Source organism: Myotis daubentonii, chromosome 13 (assembly GCF_963259705.1).
Source record: "Myotis daubentonii chromosome 13, mMyoDau2.1, whole genome shotgun sequence".
In the NCBI taxonomy this organism is placed as follows: domain Eukaryota; kingdom Metazoa; phylum Chordata; class Mammalia; order Chiroptera; family Vespertilionidae; genus Myotis; species Myotis daubentonii.
The window spans coordinates 54,353,638-54,375,207 of record NC_081852.1 but is presented as its reverse complement, the minus strand read 5'-3'; the positions used below and the strand labels follow the sequence as shown (position 1 = coordinate 54,375,207).

At 45.7% G+C, this 21,570-nt stretch overlaps 1 long non-coding RNA gene across 1 annotated transcript; it reads left to right on the top strand.

Moving 5' to 3' along the window:
- The first annotated feature begins 868 nt into the window (after nt 1-868).
- LOC132214570 (uncharacterized) lies at nt 869-5,745 on the top strand. Its single transcript, XR_009448316.1, has 3 exons — nt 869-959; nt 1,766-1,883; nt 4,578-5,745. It is a non-coding gene; the product is annotated as an uncharacterized LOC132214570 (long non-coding RNA).
- Nucleotides 5,746-21,570: the final 15,825 nt, after the last annotated feature.

Sequence of the window (21,570 nt, the reverse complement as noted above, 5' to 3'; positions counted from 1 at the left end):
TTTAAGGCCCATCCCTGAATTGACTGTAATCTTTATTTAGAGGAAAATAGTGGTAATTTTATATTTCAATTGAGTTTTTTGAAGAAAAATATGACTCACAATAGTTTGAAGAGATGATAAAAATGTTAAAAAGGCAACAATTCAACTACTTAGTGAATTTTCCAAATGAACAGCTTATGCACCTGTACGAAAAATATTTAATAACACACAGGTGAATAATTATAAGTAAATCAATAAGACAGGAAGTAGATACAATCATCTCAAAGACGGTGGGTACTGTGTTGGCACAGGCCCGGTGTTGTGCCTTCCCCTACAAAGCTAAACAAGCGAGACAACTATCGGCATGTGCAAACCCCTCCAGGATAATCAGATAATTGGAGCTGCAAGTGCATTTTCGTAAATGGGCAGAGGGCCTGGTTTTAGAGGGTTGTTGTAGGATCGTGGTCTGCCAGCAGCTGCCTGGCTCCCAGTTAGACCCCCTGGCGGAACAGTCAGCCGGGAGCCCTTCCTGGCAGGGCGGGGGCGGCGGGAGCTGGCCTCAGAAGGTTATTGATGTCATCCGTCTTCTGTGCATTGGAAATCTCTTCAAAATGTCTAATGCTTCCTTCCAGGATCGTTAGCTGAGTCTTCAGGAATATTCAATATTTTCAAGGTAGGAGAGAAAAGAGCCAAGTCAATGCCATTGTCCCAGCCTCTTTTCATACAGAAACCTTTCCAATACCTAACCACGGTGTAAATTACCCGACCCCAGCCAGGGCCCTCCCTCAGCATGAAGAATGGAGCCTGCACGGCCTGCCTGATGTTTGCAATCTGCTCTACACAGGCTTCCCTCTGCCCGGGGAGGGTGTGCTGTGCTGAGGGCAACAGGACACAGCACGCTTGCCTGATGTGCAGTGTCATGCAACTCCTAAGCCCCACGCTGGGCGAAGGTTCATTGTATGGGTGACACTCAACACCAGGTATGTCCCTTGAGAACTTGAAAACACCCAGGTGCCACCTGTCCTCACCCTGAAGTGGCCCTCCGTGGTGTGATAGCTGCTCTACCCCAAGCTCACTGGCAGTGCATGAGTCTGGGCCTCAGTTTCCTCATCTCCCAAGCACATTTAGATAAAAGAGTTTCCAAGGTGACCCCACAATTTCCCTTCTAGCAGACTGTATTAGTTTCTGGTGGCTGCTATAACAAATGACCACAAAGTGGGTGGCTTAAAACAACAGGCATTTGTTTGCTCACAATCTTGGAAGCGAAAATCAAGGTGCTGGCAGGGCCGTGCTCCCTCTGATGGCATCAGGTGAGAGTCTCTACCTGCCCTTTCTAGCTGCTGGCATTTGCCGAATCCTTGGCCTCCCTGGGCTCCTAACTGCATCACGCCAACCTCTGCCTCTGTCCTAACACGCTCTTCCCTGTGTGTCAGTGACTTGGTCCAAATTTCCTCTTCTTTTAAGGCCAATTATTGGATTAGGGTCACCCTGACCCAGTGGGACCTCATCTTAACTTGATTATATCTGAAAAGACCCTGTTTCCAAATAATGTCACCCTGAGGGCATTGAGGTACCAGAGCAGAATGGAAGAAGCACCCATCACATGTCTCCTTAGAGGTTAGGGCGTCAAGATACCTTTTTTGAGGGGATACTATTCAACCCAGTACAGAGACTGTACATTTTCCTTCCATTGCATTGAATTGTGGATTTTGGAGCAGAATTTGGCGCTTGTGTTGATTTCAAGGTGACCACAAGCACTGTTAAACTCGTGCATTTTGTCTTTCAGGCCAAGGGGAACATTAAGCCACCCCTGCAGGGATTTGGGACTTCTACCAAAATCAGAGGGTGACCTTGGACAAAATTTCCACCATTCTAGAATCTTCTTCAGCCCTCTACTTGACAAGGTGAGGAGTGAGTCACTTGGGGCTCGGGCACTCTGCTGGCCAATCCTGGCTGTGGCACCTTGAGCACATGGCTTCCTCCCATAGCACTGGGGATGATGAAGATAAAATAGTGCTTGTCTCATAGCGTTACAGTAAGGACTGAATGAGGTCTTAAGCAACAAATACTGTTGCGTTGTGCCTGGAACTCAGTAAGGGTTGATAAAGTTTAATAATAAACCTCTGCTTATATCAGAGGTTATGTTGGGTCTGGGAGCGTGGCCCAATAGTTTTCTGCAAAGTTGGATTAATGTTATGACCCCAAGACACATCTAAGAAATTGAATAGGCTCTGCTGCCCATAAGAATTCTGAACACTCAATGACACTTAATAAGCACCTAGCATGGGTCATAGCTGGTGTTGAGTGCTTTGCATTCCTCATCTCTGTACACAAGGAACCTAAAAGGTAGGTCCTAGTTTTATCCCCATTCTACAGATGTGGAGACTGAGGCCCAGAGCATTTTGGAAACTTGCTCATGCCATGCAGCTGACCCTGTCGCCCTAGGCTTCCACTTACAAAATTAACACTTTACTGCTGTGAGAGTCCCACCCCAGGATGGTCTCACAACCTGAGAGAGAGATATTCTTCCCTAGGCCTCCGGAGACAAGCGGACCATGTCAAGAGCAAAAACTCCAGGCAGAACCCCACCTGACACACACACCTGAAGGGGAAAGGCCCCCGCCCAGGTGCCTCGAGCTCTGCTCACTCCTCACTGGGAGCTTGCTCTCCAGCCTCGGGGTCAATGGGCCTCACTCCCCATTTCCTTTCCCAGTCTTCTCAGCCAGGGAGGAGCCGCAATCATTTCCAGACCCTCCTCACATTACAGGCTCGGGGGCACCTGGCAGCAAACAGAAAACATACACACAAATAAGAGTGACAGCTCCCAGCCTGGAGAGCAGACTTCTCCCCGTTCCCAGGCAGAAACACGCAGCGGTGTAAGCTGAGCCTTCCGGGGTCACAGTTAGCCGTTGGGTAACCCCGGGCCTCTGTCTCCCTTCTCCCAGCTGCCCAGCTCCATGCACAACCTTTGGCACTGCTGGAACTAATGGCCTGAACGCCAGTCAGAGCCTGGCAGCCATCTGGGGTGTATACTGTCAATGCCACTGGTGGTTTGTCACCCTTCTCTCTGGCAGCCTCAGAACCAAGGAGGTGGAGGAAGAGGAGGCCACCAGGCTACAATTTCACCCCAAGCCCAGAGACACCACCCACCTGGCTGCCCACCCTCCCGACCCCAGCATGCTCATGCATACTTGTCCTTTTTGCCTGGTTGATGGCTTTGACGTAAACCCACCAGGATGCTCAGGGTCCCCTGAGGCAGGGCGTATGCTACCAGACAGTAGGGAGGTACCTGTTCAATCAAGAGGTTGGGCTTCTGCCGAACGTGTTGACTGTTATTCTGCTGATTGGGCAAGTTCTCAAATCTTCTTTAAGCATCAGTTTCCTCATCTATTAAATGGGTATAATACCATTCTCACCATGTGAGAAGCAAAAGAATGCCCCTGAAGTACTCAGCACAGACCCTGCCACATTCAATAGACATTATTTTCATCATGATCATTAGAAGAGTAATCAATGCTCATGAACTTGGAAAGGCCAGTTAGCTGCAATTTGGGGGTGGGAGATGGAAAACAGGGCCCAAAGACTCATCTTTGGTTTCCCATGACTTTCACTTTCCTGCTCTTGTCTGTGTGGGAATGGGGAGGGAGCGGTTACAGCACCTGGTCTGGGAATGGGGGTTGGAGAGAGAAGATGGGTATTGGAGAGGAAAAAAGAGAAACTTAACTTCTTCAAGGCCTGGCTGGTGCCAAGTGCTGAGCTAGAAACTTAAGATGCTCTTTCATTTAGGCCTTAACCCCCAGAGTGTCGGGGAGCGCGGTCCACACTCCTGTCTTTTGCCAAAAGTGCCGGGAGCACTATCAAAGCTTCGAAATGGCGTCCAGTTCTAAGTCTGTTTTTATTAGTGATGATGATGATATTGCTAAAGTTGTCAGTGTAGTAAAGGTTTCCTTAAGTTTTTGAATATGTAACTTCATTTACTTGCGATTCATAATTTTTTTCCTAAACTGCTGTAAAATCAGCAAAAATGCCTTGGCAATTTTAGCATAGTTCCTAGGATATTGGTTGGCACTCAAAGGTTAAAAGCCCAGCAAAGCAGTAAGGTTATTTTCATTTTGCAGGAGAGGCCATTATAATTTGGTGACAGTAAGAGCCATGTTCCTCAGCTGGCTCAGTGGTTGTGTTGAGAGATGCACCCATCTCTAGCCAACCTGGGAATTTCACACTATGAGGTAGACACAAATGTGGCCGGGAGAAAAGCTACCTCCCAGATATAAGCATCAACGAAGGCCAGAGTTGCAATGTGTTTCTAGCAATTAACCTAATGCTCCTTTTATAGATGAGAAAAACAGGCTCAGAGAGGTTAAGTAACTTACCCAAAGACACACAGCGAGCTGGTGAGAGGATGAGGACCAGAGCCCAGATCTATAGCACGCCGAGTCACTTCAGAATGGCGTCCAGACTCTTATCGTTCAGAACTACAGATCTGGTTTGGAAGGAAACGAGATCTTTAAAATGTGCAGGAAGAAAGTTCCAAGGGTGTCTTGGTGAGAAGTTGAGGTGAGCTGTCCTTAACAGGCTCCTTTTTCATCCTGCGTCAGGAAGCACGCCCTCCCGTAGAGCACCTTCCTCCCTCTGCCCTCCATGACCTTCTTCACAGCCTTCGCAGCCCACTCTGACAATGACGACTATTTCCTGATCTCAGTTCTTCCAAGAGAAAGGATCAAACACCTCGCTTTCAGGATTCGTGAACTATTGTTGAAAGGGTAGTAGACCCCTGAAAATGTAATTTTTCAAGAAACATTTGTGTCTTAGAAATGTACCCTGTGTCAAGAGGCCGCATCATTTGAAATAACATTCTTGCTGATCCGGAAAGGGTTTTGGTAGCTGTTGCTGAGAGCTGTGCCCAGAGAAAGGGGTTGGGTTAAATGCTCCTTATTCAGCTAAGATCCCAGTGTGGGTCTGCTTAGCTCCCTTCAACTTGAATTGTTACTGTAATAATGACAATTCATCACAATAATAACTATTTTTGTTTTTATATGGAGAGGGACCATGGCTTTTCTTTGATTTTAAAATCATCTGTGTCACAAAAAACAAACAAAAAAAAACTGAGAAGCACTGCTTAGATCTTGCCATCTACAGGTGACTACAGCTGAGCAGTGGATCCCTCCCCCTTCCTCAAGCACCCAACCTAGGACTTATGCGTGGTGTCCCGCCCTATCACAGAAAAGGCGCTGGACTCCCTGTACACCTCCTCTGGGCCAGAACAGCATGACTCCTCATGAGTTACACATCGTCACCTTGCAGTAGCCACTGGAGGCAAGAAAATCATCTTCTGGTAAAGTCACTATGGAAAAGAGCATGGGGAACAGGGTTCTCAAAAAGTAGGAGTAGAGTTACCATATGACCCAGCAACCCCTCTCTGGGTATCCCTTAAAATTTTAAGAACATTTATTCACAAAGATATAGGAACTCCTATGTTCATTGCAGCATTATTCATGGTGGCCAAGACGTGGAAACAACCAAAGGGCCCTTCAATAGAGGACTGGATAAAGATGTACATACGCACAATGGAATACTACTCAGCCCTAGAAAAGATGAAATGCTGCCATTTGCAACAATGTGAATGGATCTTGAGGCTATCGTGCTAAGCGAAATAAGACAGAAAAAGGTAAGAACTGCATAGTTTCACTCATATATGGGATATAACACTGAAAGTAACAAGTGAACAAACAAGACAAACAAAAACTCATAGGCACAGATGACAGTATGGTGGTTACCAGAGGGAAGGGGGTAGCGGAGGATAAATGGGGTCAAATATCCTAGTATGGTGATGAAGAAGATTTGATTTAGGTGGTGGGCACACAATGCAATATACTGATCATGTATCATAGAATTGTGCACTTGAGACTTATTAGTCACCTCAATAAATTTAATTTTTTAAAAAAGATACAAAGAATCCTTCCCTCTGTTGGAGATGCCACGAGTCACCTGCCTGGCCAGGAGACCACAAACCTTCACTGATTTGACCAAGTAGGTGGATAGAGTTGTGGATCCCAGAACCACAACATCTTGAGGACAAGTCCTCAGCCAAGGTCACAGCTTGCCCCCAGAGACAGGGGTTAACATGGTTTTAAATGCAGAACCAAAAGGGTTTAGGAGACAGAAGTGGACAGGAATCATCCCCTGGCTTTTGGTGCTAATGGAAAACATGTTACAATCCACCAAGGTACAGACTGGTCCTACAGATTCTTGCTGAGCCTGTGGACTTCTCCATTTTCATCCCAGCCACTCAGCAGATGATGCTAATGAATGGGTAGCTTCTGAGCTATAAGGAGGCAGACACCGTGTCGCCCGGAGCACTTCCTTTTTGGCTTCTGCTGCTAAAAATGTCCAGCCTAGGTCACTGCCTAAGTTTGGAAAAACTACTAGGCCATGTTCCTCAAAGGAATGACTACCCCTCCCCCCCCCCAACACACACACTTCTATCAGATAATCTTAACTTCCTCCTTTTATTGGGCCGATAAAAGGCAAACTTCCTCAAGCCATTCGGGGAAAAGCTGGGAGCAAACTTTAAGTGCACAAAATTACAAATAGACCATCAGTTTAAAGTCTCCAAGAGATTGACATGAAAATGGGGTTTCCTAGATGGCAGAGCCACCCCTGGGGACACAGATGGAGCACAGAAAGCACAATATAAAAGGAGGCATCTTGGCCAAATGGTGGTTCCTTCACCCCTGAGCCATGGACAGGTGTGTGTGCCAACATGTGCCACCTGGTTATGCTTAGAGCTTGGTGAGAGTGGTTGCTTCTTTCTCTAAACTGGTTCAGTACCCCAAAAGTTAAAACTTATTTCAACTTTTCATGAAAAACAACTTCCTCTCTCATGCCCTAGTTATCTGAATAAAGGACGAAACCCATTGGGTATGTTTATACACATACCAAGTGTAGATCACAATGAATCAGACTAAATTCTTTAAAATACTGGCAAGAAATAGCCTTGTTACTGGACGAAAGAAGCGATTTAAATATGAATCATGTTTCTAACTGGGTTGAGGTCACAACATGTGTACCTTTGTCCCTGTACCTGCCCCATCAGCATTAATTTGGGCCCAATCTTGGCTAGCTTAGGGTTTCCATTCTGATCGTTTGGGGTACCTTTTCTAGAAAAAAGAATCTGGAGAAGGGATGTTCCAGAAGATGGCATTTCTGCTCTATTCCAGATGTCTCTTTCCTGGGTTATTTCACCATTTCCTTCCTGGATGTGAGACAAGACACCAGATGTGAGCACAGACCCCATTCCTGTCTGAAAAACAGGCTGAAGACCGTCACCTCTTCAGTGGTGGTAGGAAGAGGGGTCAAGAGACCTCGGTCAGCTTCCCAGGATGGCCTAGGATCCCAGGGCAGCCACGCCCAATGCAGCCAAGGTTGGAGCGAAGAGAAAGCAAACAATGCCACTTCTGATTACCAGGTGCAGCCTGGCAGGGAGGCACAGAGCCACACTCTCACTTGGATGTTTTAAAAAGAAAATTCCCTTTCCTTAGTGTGGCTCAGCAAGCACCTCCCAACTCAAGTTTTAGGTTATGGGTCTTTATAGCTTTGGTCTCAAGGTTTGTGTCCCCCTAAAATAGAAATGTTGAAACCTTAAACCCCAAAGTGAGGGTATTAGGACGAAGGGCCTTTGGAAGGTGCTCAAATCATGAGGGTGAAACCTCATGAATGGGACTGGTGGTTTATAAGAGAGATTCCAGAGCGATCCCTCAGCCCCTTTTGCCATGTGAAGATGCAATGAAAAGTCTGCAACCCAAAAAGGTCCTCACTGGTCTATGCTGGCGCCCTAGTCTCAAACTTTCAGCCTCAAGAATTGTGAGAAATAAATTTCTGTTGTTTATCAGCTACTCACTCTGTACTATTTTGTTACAGCAGCCTAACTGGACTAAGACATTTGCTATCATAGCCTACCGAGTTATCACCTCACATTGTAAGCTGGTCCCCAACCTGGGGGTGGGCTCCTCTAACATCCTTCTCATATACTTGAAACTTAAAAAACAAACAAACCGCCAAAGCCGGTTTGGCTCAGCGGATAGAGCGTCAGCCTGCGGACTGAAAGGTCCCAGGTTCGATTCCGGTCAAGGGCATGTACCTGGGTTGCAGGCACTTCCCCAGTGGGGGATGTGCAGGAGGCAGCTGATCGATGTTTCTAACTCTCTCTCTCCCTTCCTCTCTGTAAAAAATCAATATATTTTAAAAAGAAACAACAACAACAAAAAACAAACCTATAGCAGTTTATAATAAACACTGAGAAGTAAACATTGAGAAGTCTAAAGGACACAGTTCCATTCCCCAGATCTCCAGTTTCTGACGGACGCTAAAGAGAACAGACTCCCCACTAATCTGCTACCTGCACAGAAGAGCCTGCGTCCGAGAGCCAAAGTAAAAAAGAGCACGAGCATCCCTCATCCCCCAAATGGGATGTTCCATTCTCCCCCAGCTTCATTCTGGGTGTTCGGAGCGATGTTGATTATTTCTTTTTTAGGACAAAGTGGTCACAGCCACTTCCCCACAGCTCTATACCCAGGCCCCCAAAGGCACCGTCTAAATATTTATCATGGCGTAACATGGGGTCGGCTTGAGTTCATTCGTTTTTCTGTTGCTCCCCGGCATTTGATACGAGGAGGGAGTGCCGTGAATACTGTAAATATTTACAGGCTGATTGGATCAGAGAGTCTGGCTGTGGTTCCAAAGGGCTCATCTCTCCCACAGGCATGACAGACACCCGCGCGCAGGCATCGAGTGAAAACGTCGCAGGACGCACTGGAGCGGTGGCCGCCAACGAAGACGGCCACTCCTAGAAGCTCAGCTGCATTTCCATCGTGAAAGCTCCTTTAATTATTCATACACAGGAGGGTTTACCCCTATTTCGAGTATTAAAGTTAATCATTTATTTAGTACAGTTGCTCCCATAGAGTTCAAGATAACCTTTATAATGCTCATTAAGCAGCAACTTGTAATAATTAGTACTTGTCCCCATTCTGTCTTCCTGACTGGACCACAGACGTCCCAAGGGCAGGGCCAGTATCTGACTGGTTTGCTACTCTATCCGGTGCCTAGAACACAGTCTTTTACATAGTAAGTATTTAATACAGATGTATAGATTGAACACATCCATTTAGACCTTTGCTTTTTATTTGACTTTCAAAGATACACAGGCCAGATATTATTTTGAGGTTTAAGCTTAACTAGGTTAAGGTCCTTCATTTTAATTATTACCTTTAGTTTCCTCTCAATGGTAAACTTTGGGATTTTCTAAAGAGCCTCAAGCAAAAAGTTAGGAGGCCTGGTATCCTTTCTGTCACTAACCCTCAGTGTGACCTTGAACAAGCACTTGCTTTGAGCATTTATCCAGAATTCTTTGTTTGGAGTCTTTGGATCCCCTAGAGATCCCTGGGTGGGCTTCAGGGTCTACGAAACCCTGACATTATCTGTACAAATGTGCCATGACCCAAATGTGCACTTCGGTCTGATGAGAGAGAGTCCATAGCTTCACCTAGAGTCTCTAGGGACTCCATAAAAAAAGAAAGTTAAGAACTACTCTCTTTGTTTCTTTAATAATTGAGGGTGGTGGTGGAACAGGTTAAATCAGTCCTGCTTGACATGTACTAGTAAATTGACGTTGCGTGTACATGTGCCTCCACTCCTATCCCTGGACACCCCCTCCAGCCCAAGCCTCTTCCTGAGGTTTGCTCCCATGCTGATATAGAAGACCATCCTCCTCGCCTCATCCCCACTCAGTTTGATGACTGACTTTGCTGGCTAGGACTAAGAACCTGTGCATTGGTCATCACCATCGGCCTTTCCAGCTCAAGTTCAAGTCTATTCCCAGCCTTTCCTTTCTCACCTTTAACCAAATGCATGCTATTGTACAAACCTTTTTGCTACATCCTAAAGCCATATTTTCTTTTATCTGGACCTGCCTTCAATGCTGGTTTTGTGGAATTCTTTTCAGAAAAGAAATACAAGTGTCTCTGGGATTAGAAGACTAGTGAGTACAGGTTTACTGCCTCATTCTGTGGAGAGCCTCACTGAGTAGAGTCAAGCCTTGGGCCCTCTCAGCCCAGAATTCCAGCCAGGAATTCGGTGATGAAGACAATGGGGGATACATTAGCCCCATTACTAGTAGCTTCTAGTGCCTGTATACAAGCATCCATTTGGTGAAAGTAGTGTTTGTCTTGACCCTTCTGCCTGCCAGTCAATCATTAGGGCATCTTCCCTTTAAGTCCAGACTTTTCCATTTTTTAAGACCCTTTTAATGGGACCACGTCAAAATTAAAAGCTTCTGCACAGCAAAAGAAACCATCAACAAAATAACAAGAGAGCCCACTACATGGGAGAACATATTGGTCTATGATCCATCTGATAAGGGGTTAATCTCCAAAATTTATAGGGAACTCATACAACTTAACAACAGGAAGACAAACATTCCAATCAAAAAATGGGCAAAGGACCTAAGTAGACACTTCTCCAAAGTGGACATACAGAAGGCCAAGAGACATATGAAAACATGCTCAAAGTCACTGGTCATCTGAGAGATGCAAATCAAAATGACAATGAGGTACCATCTCACACCTGTCAGAATGGCTATCATCAACAAATCAACAAGTGTTGGCAAGGATGTAGAGAAAAGGGAACCCTCCTACACTGCTGATGGAAATACAGACTGGTGCAGCCTCTGTAGAAAACAGTATAGTTTCCTCAAAAAATTAAAAATGGGACTCCCACTTGACCCAGCGATCCCACTTCTAGGAATATATCCTAAGAAAACAGAAACGCCCATCAGAAAGAACATATGTATCCCTATGTTCACAGCAGCACAGTTTACAATAGCTAAGATTTGGAAACAGCCTAAGTGCCCATCAGCAGATGAGAAAATTAAAAAACTGATACATCTACACAATGGAATACTATGCAGCTGTAAAAATAATTCTTACCATTTGCAACAGCATGGATGGACCTGGAGAGCATTATGCTAAGTGAAATAAGCCACTCAGAGAAAGATAAGTATCACATGATCTCACTCATATGTGGAATCTAATGAACATCATAAAATGATGAACAAAAATAGAGCCAGAGACATAGAAGCATCAAACAGACTATCAAACCTCAGAGGGAAGGCAGAGTTGGTGGGTGGGTGGGAAGAGATCAACCAATGAACTTAAATGCATATATGCATAACCCATGAACGTAGATAATGGGGTGGTGAAGGCCTGGGGTTGGGGTTGGGAGTGGGCTGGGAGAAGTCAATAGGGGAAAAAGGGGACATATGTAATACTTTTAACAATAAAGATTTTTTAAAAATAATACATGGTTAACAAAAGGAAAAAATGCAATGACAATACTAGAGGTGGTGGGGTTTGGGACTGGTGTGACATTTTTAAGATTATCAGCTAACACCTTAAGTAAGTTAATGCTTTAACAAGCACAGGAAAATCTGCTACTTAGATTTCTTGATTTCGGTGGGCTTTTGTTTTCTCATTTCTAAGATGAAAGGAGTGGACTATATTAAACAGATAGGTTCCAACTCCAGTGTAACTCTGGTTGCCGAGACCCATGCTTCCCAAACTTTATTGGGCATAGAGATGATTCAGGGATCTTGTTAAATGCAGATTCTGGGGTTGGGCTTGAGATTGCACATTTCTGTCAAACTCCCAGGTGACGCCAATGCTGCTGTGCATGGAGCACTTTGAGGAACAAGTCCTACTAAACTGCGGTATTGCAAGGATCCGAGGCGGGTCAGAACCCATGAGGAAAGGGGAGGGATTTAGTGGTGATGTCTGTCCAGGAAAAGAGGGAAGTGGAGAACTGGCTGTGAAATGTAACACTCCGACTAGATGCTTCTTAAGAAACCTTCAAAATCTAACACAGTCGTTCACAGAGTTAGTCCCCTGACCAGCAGCAACAGCATCACCTGAGAACTTGTTGGAGGTGCAAATTCCTGGACCTACTGAATCAGAATTGAGGTCCCACAATATGGAAGTTAACATGCCCATAGGTGATTCTGGTGAGCATGCAAATGTGAGAACCATTGATCCAACATACAAATCTTTTCTAGAAATGCCGGCTATTGCCAAAGTCAGGAATGAGTACAGGTTCCACGTACTTAATATATGTAAATATGCATTAAACACCTCCTATGTAAAAGACTATGTTCTAAGCACAGGAGTGTCTCACAGAAGGAAAGGGGTCCAGATAATAGAATTGGGCTGAGGCCCAAAATACTCCTTCCTATGTATCCTGTTATTTAATTGTAGAGCTCTGATAAAATCATTAAATGTCTATGAAGAGAGTACTTCAAGCTTTTTTTGTCTCCCCTAGTTAAGTTTATCTTCCAACTCACAAAAAGTATATCTGGTTCATGTTTTTAAAACTGATCAGAGTTTAACACAGTAGTATGATCTCCTGGTCATTCCCACAGCCTTGGGAAATGGGCCAGATGAGCCTTGAACAAAATTCTGTGAGCTGAGTCTCAAGCTTGACCAACTGTTCTTTCCTGATCAGACTGTTTCCTTGTTGCCTGGACATTTTAAACAGCTGGCGCCAGAGAGAGTTGGATGCTAAAACCTTGGGATCAAAGTAGAGTCTTAGCCCACAGGAGGTTAACCATAGTAGTCCGACTGCCAGTGACTCCTTCAAGTCAAGGAAACACTGTCTACACCTCAAGAAATGGGTAAGAGCTCTCTCTCCTTCTACCCCATCTCCACAACTCTGGGAAAAGTACTAAACATCATGTCAAACAACATTCGGGTGTGTAACAGATTATGATTCACAGCTGGAGGCAAAGAAGTTGCAATTCTATCCAATTACACCAATTTAATTGGGTGTTAAAATAATCTAAGGTCCCCCAGTAGTTTCCTGGCCAGACGGCATCTGCAATGTGGAGAAGCAGCAGCTCTGTTTGTTAGGAATTGTGATTTGGGGCTGAGGAGAGAAGGCTCAACACATTGCTTAGTGTCTCCAAGATCTGCAGCTTTTGACTTTGAGGATGAATTGACATCTGGTTTGGGGGTTGAAGACTTCAAGGTCCTTCTCCAGGGCTTTCATGAGCACAGTTTGAAGAAGGGGTCTGCAAGTTCTTTCACTCCAGTGACTATTAGGAAAAGGCCAGTATTCAGACTCTCTCCCTCACTTCTTACAAATCTAAAATCAACCCCCAAGTTTGTGAAGAATTGGACATAGCCTGAAGGCCCAACTTTAGGAGAAAGGTTGAGCGACTTTTACATCAATATCAACAGTTGCAGCCAGTACAAATGCTCATGAAGAATTACTAATAACTTGAGGGAAATGCCGTGATATAATGTTAAATTTAAAACATAGGATACAAAACTGTGGAATACTATGCTCTAAAAACAATGTCCAAAAGGCATAGAAAAGTAGCCCACACTGAAAAGTGATTTTCACTTAATGATTGATGGACAGGCAATGGTTTTTTTCTTCATCTTGTTTTTCCAAAATTCCCACAACTTCATGTATTATTTTTATATACTGAAATGAAAACAATTAAATTTAAAAAATTTTTAAATAAAAAAAGATGTGCCACTTTTATCCTCTGCACTTGCCTAGCTCCTTTTTTTGTACCTCATTGCTCCAAGCCATTTCCTTCCCCTGGCACACTCTCCCTGCTTCTCTCTGCTTATTCACACCTTCCCCATCCTTCAACCTGTTGGGTTCCCTGTTCCTCCATGGAAGCTGCTGGTACCATCCTAGTCTTAGAGTAGCCCCTTTCTGAGCACCTGCACCGCCATGCCATCCACACCATGCTTGAAGCCTTGTTGTTTTATTGTCAATATGTCATCTCCATGCCCAGGCCATGCCCCAGACCAAATATCCCCAGAATCTCAGCTCATTAATGATTCCAATGTGTAACCAGGACTGAGGACCACCAGTCAAAAGTCACCTCTTATACATAAAGCAATTATTTGTCCCAGGTTTTCTGGGCTAATTCTAATTCAAGTATTTGTCAAGTTGATCCCACATAAACCATGGAAGCTTCCCAGAAATCCTGGTATTCCAGCACTTAACTATAATAAGAGGTAAGTATTATTATTCATGTTAATGAGTATTATTATTTCATTGGTAATAATAGTTATTATTATTGGTACTGCCATATTAGCTATGTCTTTGAGATATACATGGACATCAGACCCACATCACATTTTTTTTTTCAGTTGGTTCAGATACATTTGTTTTAAGTTCCAGTAGGGTTATTTGGTTTAAAAAAAAATGTAGTATCCCAAATTAAATTTTCACTGCAGATAAACAGTGGATAATTTTTAAATTATATCCCAAATATATCATGAGATTTACTTATCCTAAAAATTTATTTACTGCTTACCTGAAATGCAAATTTAAGTGAGCATCTGTTATTTTATCTGATAACCCTTGGTTTAAGAAATAGGATTTGTGCCCTAACCGGTTTGGCTCAGTGGACAGATCATCGGCCTGTGGACTCAAGGGTCCCAGGTTCGATTCCGGTCAAGAGCATGTACCTTGGTTGCAGGCACATCCCCAGTGAGGGGTGTGCAGAAGGCAGCTGATCGGTGTTTCTCTCTCATTGATGCTTCTAACTCTCTATCCTTCTCCCTTCCTCTCTGTAAAAAATCAATAAAATATATTTTAAAAAAAAAGAAATAGGATTTGCATACTTGAGGGTATATTTCCTGTAGTGCTAGCATGGAGCCCTCACATGGTCACGGCTGAACCCTCAATGTGGGTGGGTCACTGACTACAGAATACCCCAACTCCAGAGTCAGCTGGGAGAAAGGTCCTGCTCTCCAGGCTCTGCCACTGAGGGGGCTGATTAATATCTGACTGGCAGGAGTATAGATGAGGCCCAACTAGAAATACTGCTTCCAGCCTGAGTTTGAGAATCGCTAGCCTATATTGGGCAATGGCTCAAAGCACTAGGGTCTGGAATGAGAGACTTCTGGGTGTGAATCTCATCTCTCCCTGCTAATGTATGATTTTAGGTAAGTTCATGAACTTCCTTGAGCCTCAATTGCCTCATCTGTAAAATGGGGAGAGTAACACATTTCTACTTAATAATTAGTCTTAGTATTAAATGAGATCATGTTTTAAAGCTCTTAGTTTGGGTCACTATTACTGTTAATATGAAAGAAATACATATATTTTTTTCATATTCAGCCAACCAGGAAACAAATGCACTAGGGGGCTTGCTGCTGCCCCGACCCCATCTAGCCTTCTGGTCCTTATCCTGCCACTTCTGATAGAAACAGACATTAAAGAATGGGGAGGGGGTGGGGAAGAGCATGCTGTGGGAAAAAAGGGTGAGATTCTTCTAGAATTTGAGATTGAAGACTTTCAATGAGGCAGATCTCAGTTGGTAGAATTTTATACAAATTATAGCCAAGTGGCCAGCTTTTGTAGGAAGGGTTTGTGCCCTTGAGTGTGGTCCCCCATCCAAGTAGAAATGAGTGGCCAGGGTCATGGCAAACACCTGGGTCTTTGATCAGCCCTGAGTGCTGGAACCAAGGGCCAACACAACTCTTGTGTGTCGCTTCTTCAAATTCCTGCAGGTCAAAAACCATGTTTTGCTCAGTGACTGTTTCTACCCTGGGGCCATTCAGGATCACCTCGTCTGATGCTGCCCATCGCCAGCCCTTCTGGAACTGCGAGACACTAACCAGATTTGATTTTTCGGTTTTTCAAAAACTAGTTTGAAAAATATCACCTGGGACAGCCTGAGAAAGAATGCCAGGCTGCCTGCTCCCTGCAGTCCTCAAAGAGACAGGTCAGCCTCCAGTCACTGTCACCTCCCTGCTCAGTCTGTGACAAGCCATAGCGTAGGGCGGAGAAGGAGGGCCACCCCAGGCACTGGGCACTCGGTTTCCCCAAAGGTCCCAGTAGGGAACTGAAAATGGGGCCAGAAGAGAAGAGGGGACATGAGGATTGCAGGGACCAGCAGCTTTAGGTCATTCCTCTAAATTCAATTTCTGCTTCAAGATCCTCAGATTGTAGGGCGGGAGTGGGGTGAAGAAAGCCCAGCCTGTCATGGCACATGCAAAGCACTCAACCTCTCTGAGTCCCACACCCTCCTCTGTGAGATAGGGACAGAATCTTCCTTGCAGTGGTTGAGAGGGTCAAAGGAGGTCACAAATGTAAAAGTGCCAACTGGGAAGCATGGGAGATAACCCACGGATGACTAGCATTACATCTCTCTCCGCCGGGACATGGCTCAACCCAGATGTTGAATGAGCCAAAGCTACAAAGAGCTCCGTGATCTCTCCGCACCTCCCTCAACTTAAACCAGGAAGACAGCTCGTGAGCCCCTGATAAACAATTGCCGACGGGGCCTGATGCGTTTCCCCACCACGTGCTGGAGTTCTTTCCCAGTGTCTGCTCTGTATCAGGGACGATATTGCTGGTGAGCAGGGGTGGAGGGAGAGATCCGTGGCCTGATCGCTTTTAAGTGTCAGGCTGAGGAGAGGCTTGGGCTGGTGACAAAGGACGAGTTAGGTGCGGAAAGCCGCCCTGTGTGCGAAGCCCAGTCCAGAAATGGGGTTGAGCTCCTTGGTCTCCTCACTTGATGCCCAGCCAGATGAGGTGACAACACGCTGCCGAGGGCAGGGGGCTGGTCTGTGGTTCCCCATCTGGTCTCGTTTGGTTCTGGGGGGTTGGGGCCTCCCACAGACACATGGAGAACAGCCCTGTCGTCTTGAGTCAGACAGCCGGCCACACTGCGCACGGGCACGTGTGAGATTTCACACGCGGTCACTGGAGGAGAGAGCCCTCGGCGTAGGGGGAAGGCATATTTACACTCTCTGCGAGGGTTTGGATTTTTAAGGGGAAACACAGACACTGTACAGGGCGCGTTATAAAGCAAGGTCGGCTTTCCGCCGGCGTGGTATTGAGGAAGCACCGACAGCCGAAGCCGGAGAAAAATCTGATTCAGTCCGCGGGGGTTGGGAATGCCCTCCTGGTTCGTTCAAGAGGTTCCCTTCCTTATTCACTCTGCCCACTATTATATCTCATAAGACTTTCCTCAACAAGACTCAGGGCAGCATGGCATCCGTATGCTGTTCTGGGTAATACAGAGTCTGTAACCCACGTGCCAAGAATAAAACAAATGAAGTGCCTTGAAACAGGAAGGTGAACATTCAAAAAAGATGACTATTTGTACTTTCTGTTACTTGACTTTTCACAATAAACACAAATTACTTGACAAAGACAATGAAGTCATTTTTAAAAAATGGACACCGATCTATATCAATAACGATAATGCAGCTGGAGATGACAGGTGTGGATGAGAGCCAGAGTGGGTAGCTTTGTAGGGAGGACCGCTATCATCCCCCACTCCCTCCCAACTGTGACCTGGGTGCTTCCTCTCCTTCCGTATTATTCTTCTCAGGGGTCTCAGACGACCTTAGCCATCTTGAAAAGTGCCGCAGTGAAATTAGCTAGGGGGCACTCATGAAAATGCTAGAATGTGCTAGAGTTGACCAAATACTTCCACGGATGATTCCATTTAGTAGCTCCAGCAACCCCATGGGATGACAATTATTATTCCCCTTTATATGGGTTGAAACTGAGACTCATTCAGTATTTCCAGTTCTTAAAGTAGAGAGGAGCTACAACTAGGACTTCTGATTCCTAGACGTAGCCAGGGGCCAAAATAGCCCAGGAGTGAAGCTTGCAAGCTCTCTCTCCAGGCTGTCTAGGTTCAAGTCCCAGCTCTGATACTTGCTTTTCTGACCTTGAGGCAAGAAACTCAGCTTCCTCATCAGTAAATTGGGGGTGCTAATAGTAGGACCCATTTGGCAAGGTCATCATAAAGAGTGAATAAGAGATACATGCAAAACATTAGTCTAATGCCAGACGCTCAACATATGTCAGCTCCCTGAACTTGAGGATTATTAAATAGAAATGCAATTCAAGCTGTTCATATTTTCCATTCCATTTGGATTCCCTGATCTAGCTTGTTTTTTAAACCTCATTGTGATAGAACCAAATAGTCACGGTATCTATTAAGAGTTCTCTTCAGATCAAAACCTGTGTTTCTCAGGGGTGAGAAATTGGGGCCAGACTTGCTTTATTACAACAATGTAAAAATGTCTTCTAGTGTATCTTGCACAGCTCTTGGGAAATAAACAAAGGCCTACAAACTCCTCCAGACTTGCGCAAGATCCCAGTTAAATGAAAGGAGGGAGGCTCTTCCCTGGGACAATGTGGGTGTACTTTGTGGTAGAAGAAAACATTATTTTTAATAATTTCATCACTGGGGGAAAAGTGTAAAAAAAAAGCCTGAACAGGAAGAAGGGCACACCCACTGTGACTAGTGGTTGTGCCTTGAGGGTGTGGGTGGGAAGTAAGGATGGTGATTTTTAATATTTGTACATTTCAATAATGTGTCAATGTCTTACCACAGATACATATTATTATGTAATAAGAAATTAAAAGGAGGCCCCATTCCTAAGCTGGCTTACAGGGTGTACCCTGTAGAAACAGCCCTTAGGCCCTTCTCAACATAGAAACGCTAAATTTATCCTTAAAAGTCAGCTCAAGTTGTTGAGAGAGTTGATCCTGAGTTCTCATCACAAGGAAAACAACAACAAGAACACATGGTTTTCCTCTCGCTCTTTTTTTGGTATCTATGTGAGATGGTGGATATTAACTAAACTTACTGTGGTCATCATTTTACAAAATATGTACGTCAGGTCATTATGCTGTACACTTTAAACTTACACAGAGCTGTATGTCAATGATACCTTGGTAAAACTGCAGGGGGAAAAGCCCCAGCTCAACCATAAATTCCTCTGGGAAGCCCCTCCAGGTGGAATTCATTATCTCTTCTGTGATCCAACAGCCCCTTCCAGTGTCACCACACTTCATTCATTCAGCCTTTCATTTGTTCATCCACTCGACAGTGGCACTGTGCAGACAGCCCCGTGGGGAGCTCTAGGAAGCAGAGATCAGCAAGACAGATGAGGTGCCCACTTGTGTGGAGCATGTTCTGGGAGATCAACAGTGATCCCTGTCCTGGAGTCATGAGCTGTCCTTCTGTCCTGGGCCCTGATAAAGGCGGGCCAACGGCCAAGGGAGCGCATACACTCAAGAGACTGACTTAGGCCAAGAGGCCTGGGAAGGTTTCTCTGTGTGAGGGACCCTTTGGCTGGGAACTGGGAGGTGAGAAGCAGCATTAACTAGGTCAGCGGTTCTCAACCTGTGGGTAGCGACTCCTTTGGTGGTCGAATGACCCTTTCACAGGGGTTACCTAAGACCATCCTGCATATCAGATATTTACATTACGAATCCTAACAGTAGCAACATTACAGTTATGAAGTAGCAACGAAAATAATTTTATGGTTGGGTCACAGCATGAGGAACTGTATGTAAAGGGCCAGAAGGTTGAGAACCACTGAACTAGGTGAAAGGGTGGGAGGAAGACCAGTTAGTTGTGTTTGGGTCTGAGCACCCAGGCAGGCACTGAAATGAGAGGGAACAGAGCTCACCAAAGAAATGGGAACAGCTAGACCCAGCCGGTGCGTTAGACGCCGGAGAAAGGGCTAGGATGAGATCAGAAGAGAGACAGGGGCCTCATCACAGGATGCTTTGCAGAATATGAGCTTTCAAACCTTACCCTAAGAACAGGCAAAAGCCACGGAGCGATTTCCCCCGGGGACTCATTGGTCTCCTTGTCTGTCTTTGTTCACCTCCACTTTGACCAGCTCTTAGCTCAGGGCCTAGCAATTAATGGGAGCCTAATAATTATCAGTGGGATGGCTGAGCCAAGTCCTCCTAAAGAGGAAGATCTTGCAAGCAAAGAGCATGACTGCATCTCACCTCCCTCTCCTCCCTTTTGCCACCATCCCACACCCCCAGCTCAGGCCTGCAAGCTGAGAAGTATAAAAGCCCCACAAAGAAGGAGCAGTTGGACATGAGATGCAGAGCTACAGCACTCCTCCTGCTTCACAGGCCTTCCAAAATGTTCACGACTGGCATCAGATATCATTATCCTGACTTCTGAGACAGACAAACTAACTAAAATTGGCGACTCAGATGGGTAATAATGGCCCAAGGCCATCCGGCAAAGCCATGGCTACTCTGCATGTCACATCTTGGCCAGTTGTCAAGCACTGACTCCCCCCATCCGCTCCCTAAAATACGTATTTATAGGCTTAATCGTGCGAATTTGCTTGCTTTGGTCTCAAAGAGAGCAGGTCCGGGGGCCTTTTTAGTGCCGCACAAAAATGAAAGGAGACCGAAACCATCCTGCCCTCAAACCAAATGTCAAAGCAGTTGGATTCCTCAGCGGCAACCCAATACTTTTTATAGAACGGGGAGCCAATTGAGAAATCATAAAAAAAATTAGAGTTGGGAAGGACCCCTGAGCTCACGAGGGTCAGGTCCCGGGAGCTGCTGCAGAATTGTTCCCTGTGGTGAAGGGTCTAATGTTTTGTCCACTCAAGTTTTAAATATATCTCCCAACAGCTCCCCCCCCTGGGGACGCCTCTCCACAGGGCCATAGATCTTGCTGTCAGGGCTCTTTTCCTGCTATTCAATCTCACTTTTCCTTGCCTCCCCTCATCCCATTTGTCTTCGGCAATGATTTAGACAAGAGCGTGCTGACGTTTGAAAACAAAAAGGCCTGTCTTTGCCTTCAACTTCGTTTTCCAGACCCCTCTACCTATGGAAACTTCCAGATCTGGGAGGGAGAGAAAGGAGGGAGGCAAGCAAACAAGCTGATGTTGGTTCTGGAGGAAGCCATTGCCAAGGGCCAAACCCCAAAGCCTTGAGCCCCCCGGGTGGGCACGAGGACAGGACATTCATGTGCCCGGAGTGTGCGGAGTGTGCGGGTGACTCAGGCCCGGCTCTCAAAGGCGGAGGGGACCGTCACCGGGTTTTCTGGGCAGCTCGGCGTTTAACAGCCTCTTGGCACCACAGCTGGGACAGAAGGTGGCAGCAGAGCACCAGGCTCTGTGGGCCGAGCGGTCCTCCTGGATCAGGCAGCAAGTCCCAACAATTTGGCGTTTAATGGGCGGCCAGGGAAAGCTGCGCTTGGGCCAAGGCTGAGCTGCGGATCTGGCCGGTCTTTTAAGACAAACCCCAAACAGTCAGAGTTCTGTGAGCACAGTCCATTCTCTCCCGGAGAACATCCTGCAGCCGGAACTTAAGTCCAAAGCATAACTTCAGGCCTAAACAGGGCTGTTGGGCCAAGCTGACCTAGACGCATAAACTTGGCGGCTGGTCTGGTGTGTGCGGTGAGCAAACTGTTGCGGTTAAAGAAATGTGGGGGTGGTGCATTTCTTTCCTTTATTCTCCTTAGCACTGAGCTCTTTATTTCTGCACTTGTGTCCGGAGTTCCGGTTTCCCTTCACCCGATTTCTTACTTATTGGGTCCTGTTTGCACGAGGGCTTTCCCAAGCAGAGACCGAGAGAGTGAGTAAGCATTTCTGACTTGAGCTGGACTCCTGCTGGGGAACCAATTAAACGTCTTACCCACCAGGGAGAGTGTGATATTTTTTATTACTTTCTAATTTCAGGCCCTGAAATGGCTTCGATGATCAGAACATTCTTCTGCTC